This window comes from Curcuma longa, chromosome 12 (assembly GCF_044706935.1).
Source record: "Curcuma longa cultivar G26 ecotype Majalengka, Jawa Barat chromosome 12, ITB_CL_G26_1.1, whole genome shotgun sequence".
In the NCBI taxonomy this organism is placed as follows: Eukaryota; Viridiplantae; Streptophyta; class Magnoliopsida; order Zingiberales; family Zingiberaceae; genus Curcuma; species Curcuma longa.
In genome coordinates, this window is record NC_133872.1 from 10,546,676 (window position 1) to 10,551,157 (window position 4,482).

The following is a 4,482-nucleotide window of genomic DNA, read 5'->3' on the forward strand; positions in this document are numbered from 1 at the left end:
TCCCCTCGAGCTGTTTGACGGCGACGGAGGTCCGGTTAGCGAGGACGCCCTTGTAGATGGACGTACTCCGCCTTTGCCCAGTTTGTCCTTAAATTTTTTGGTCGATTTTTGGAGCTCCCTAAAGGAGAACTGAACAGGAGCGCCGGAGGCGTACTCTAGGAGGGCGTACTGCGTCGACGACGGCCCGTATTTGACACTGTTACCGCAGAATATCCACCACAAGCCCCACTCGAGGAGTACCAAACAAGAGATTGTAGCAAGGATAAGGACGGCCACGAGCCAAGCCTTCAGCTTAAATGATTCCGAGTGGTGTTCGATCAGAACAGAGAGGGAATTGGGGAGAGCTAGGGCGCAGACTTTGACGAAGGAAGTGCTCGGGAGGGTCGTGGATCGATAGCCGCTAACGAAATCTGAAACCTTCAGGTAGCAGAAACCGGATCCGTCTACAAGCGCGGTGGAAGCAACGTAGGAGCCGCCGGAGAGACAGTTGAGCCGGTAGGCGGTGATGCCGACTCCCTCCATGAATATTGTGGGCTCTAAAAATCTGCTCGAGCTGATGGCTGAGACTTGTAGCAAAATGATTTAATCCAGACTTTCATGACACCTTTAGCCCCGTCAGATTATTATTATCGATAGCTGTCAGTTCTACTTGGCCTATGACAATTGAATATTTCTAATGCTTTTCTTTATGGTGGGGCAACCATGCATGGTGGAATATGCCGATAAGCTCCTCGTGCATGGTTTCATCGATTATATACTTGGTTACAAGTTCAAGGATTTTCTCAAAAACAGACTCGTCTTTTTTATTTATGTGGATGATATTTTGTTAACTGGTAACTATACTTGATCTTCTCAATCAAGAACTATTTGAGAATGGGTTGTTTGGTATTGAACTCATTCCACTCAGAGCAAATACATTACTGGAAGGGGCATTGCTATAAATAATTTAGCACCTCTATCATCTGGGATCCTCAACTCTATCGAAGTATTGTTAGAGCCTTACATCACTATCACACGGCCGTGCAGATGCCCATGATAATGTAAAAAGAATACTTCGTTATCTCAAAGGTACTATTTTACATGATCCGAACAGCAGCTCTCCTGAAGATGGTTCCTTGGACGAAATCTTAGAATTCAAAAAAGCAACCTACAGTATCTCGTTATCTTGCATCAAATATCCCTCCAAAACTTTGGTGTGATAATATTGGAGCGACATATCTTCGCTTGACAGTTATCTGTCTCTTATATCAAGAATTAAGTCAATGCCAAAGATTTCTCGTTGAATTTGTCGGGGGTAAAAGAGAATCAGTTTTAAAAGAGAATTAATCGATAAAAATTTATTATTAAGATTAGAACTTTTCTGTTATAATATGTCAATTGACAGTTTATTTATTAATCGTGACCAAGCACTTATTCCTATAAATTGTATCCCTTATGGGAAAACTATCGAGGCTTTTGGAACAGCCGCACCATCCGAACACCTCGCACTGGTCCTCCACGGCCGACCATCGCTCTGTGGCAGTATTGCTCCCGCTGCCGGCGGTGTAAACTCTAAGATTTCCGTCAGAATCAAGCTTCAGATATCGCATAATGTCGCCAGTCTCACCGTAATCACTGCTGTAAGCGATTGCAACGGAGGTGGGAAACGAGGAGTCGGAAAGCGAAACGATGCCATTGGATTGGAGGGTCAAAGATGGGAAAGTTAGGGTCCTGTTGCCGGTGAAGGTGGAGTTGAACCCTTTGTTGAAGTAATAGTGTGGTTCCAGACAAGGGTTAGGTTTCCTGTCCGGCTAAGGGAGAAGGTGTAGTCGCCAGAGTACAGGACCTGCTGGCTATAGTTGAAATTTTGCAACTGGAGGATGGTGTCCGAAGCTGTCCCAAACGTTGCCACCGGTTGCATCTCTGAGCACGAAGTTGCCGTACGTTATTGCCGAGGGCAGCCGAGGAGACGCCTCGACCAGTGGTGTTGGACTGCCAGACAACCGTGCCGGAATCGTTGACGAGGCGGAGGTCACCGTCAGAGCGGAGCTGGAGGGACGCGCCGGAGTCGACGGAGATGCCTCCGGCGCTCCAAACAGGAACTCCGCCGGAGAAGGTGATGGCAGCGAGATAGAGCGAGGGGTTATCCGGGTCTGAGATGAAGCCGAGGGAGAAGGTCCCACTAGGGGAGGTCCAGCGATAGTTGCTCGACACGGAGAGAGTGGATCCTAGGGTGACGTCCTCCGATCTGGCGATGAAAAGGGAACCAAGGAGAAGCAGCGACGGCAGCAGCAGCGAAACATGGGAAGGTAAATCTAGCATATTTTTACGCCAAGTAGCAGCTTTACGCCGCCAGATCCCATCGGGTCGCCTCCGAGACGCTCTCTCCTTCAAGTATGCTGGAGATCGACGCTAAAGGTAAGAGGAGAAATCGCAAGAGGAAGAACGCAGAGAGACCAAGATCTCTGATGACAGTTACACCTCTCCGTACGCGCGCGTGAGGAAGGGGGAACGGCTTCGTCTTCCTCCGGACGTGGACTCAAACTACCGTTGGATGCGACTGGAAGCCGATCCTGACCACACATCCGACGGTCCACCGTAGGCAAAAATTCCACGGCCGCTTGCTGTTCGCACGGTTCATCCTTGCAATCTCTCAAGGGAAGAACGGTTGTATTAGCTGTGATTTACCAGCCAGGAGTCAGGGTCTCCTGGTGTAATCTAAGGATCCGGATCCGACAAGTGGACATTATTAGGAATTCAATATTAATTTGATTAATAATATATACTGCATCTTAAATATATATATATATAATTCATATATTATATATCAATTATATTAAATAATTATTTATGACTCTCTTTGTCTATTTATATTAAATAAATAAACACATTTTTAATTTTATTCTTATAAGTTCATAATTTTTTAATTATATTTATTAATTACGTTTAAAAAATTAAATATTGATATATGTATGAGTATTGATTGTAACATACTTGACTATTATAACATTTACATATTAACATTAATAAGGAGGCTCTTATTATTTATTTACTTAGACTTGTCGGATAAGTGAATTAATGATATATAAATATTAGAGCAATGACATACTACATGAAAAATATAATATGAAATTTAACATGACACACCCCATGTAGTGGGTTCCACATTCATGTATTGGAGTCCACATCCATGCAGTTGAGTTTGTCATGCTGAATTTCATATTATATTTTTTATGTAGCGTATCATTTTTTTAAATATTAATAATGATAGTGGTCCATCTTTTGAACTTGAATGTTAGTTAAATGAAACCTTCAAATATATTGATGTAATTCTACCACAATAACGTTCAAAAAAATCATTTATTCTCTCTAAAATTCCATTTTGTATCTTCATCCTAAGCAGACCCTTAAACTTTTTCCTTGACTCTCATTGTCTATTTATATTAAATAAATATATATTTTTTTTAAATTTTATTTTTATAATTTCATAATTTTTTTAATTATATTTATTAACTATGTCCAAAAAACTAAATATTAATATATGTATGAGTATTGTACCACTAGCATATTAACATTAATAAGGAGGCTCTTATTATGTATTTACTTAGACTTAGACTTGTCGGATAAGTGTGCGTCGTTATCAATTCAGCTATGCTCTGGTGGCGATCCTATTACTTTCTTCCCTGATCTACATCGTCATTTTTGTTCAATTATTTTTGTTTTTATTTCTTTTCTATTTTAATGCATTCAAAAGAGCCTTTGTCGCTTATAAAGCTGGTAGAAATAATAAGTAAATTTTTACCGCCGTCACCATCCTCGCTTCCTTTTAAATTTTTTTTTTTACGATCATTCAGCAATTTTAGCAAAGCTACACCATGAACTTATATTGGTATAAGCTGAAAAAAAGGCATCAAATGATTTCAAAGACTCCAACGAACATAAAGGAGTGCTTATGATCAAATTTGGTAAATTTACTACATGGTCATACGTCAAGTAATAAGTTCATCCAAGTTATTTTGATATGATTAAGTTAGGTTGGTGCAATAAATACTCTAAGTGGTTATTTTCATGGAGTTGACAGAGCCAAGTTATTTTGATATGATTAAGTTAGGTATATTGTTTGTGAACAAATGCTCTAAGTGGTTATTTTCATGGGGTTGATAGAGTTGAGGCTTACCTTGTTACTATAATGAGTGTCAAATGTCCAAATGCATAAACATGATAAGAAAATTACAAATACAGTGAGGACTCAACTGGTGTTGAGGTTGGAGCATAACATACACACACAAAAAAAATGTCCAAGAGGTCCTTGGTAAATGGAGAATGACCAATAAGTATTGGCAGATGTAGTAATCCACAAGGTTTTAGCAAAAGTGGAAGAAGTGTGTTAATACTTATTGGTCATTCTCCAATACTTATTGGTCATGCGATTCTTTGATTTATATATATATTGTGATTGGATTCAAATGTATATATGGATTGTTCGATTCTGCTAGATTTCGG

General features: G+C 40.3%; 1 pseudogene; it reads right to left on the reverse strand.

Annotated features, from left to right (window-relative positions):
- Window positions 1–1,385: 1,385 nt before the first annotated feature.
- LOC141842882 (G-type lectin S-receptor-like serine/threonine-protein kinase At1g34300) lies at window positions 1,386–2,301 on the reverse strand (annotated as a pseudogene).
- Between the last annotated feature and the right edge of the window lie 2,181 nt (window positions 2,302–4,482).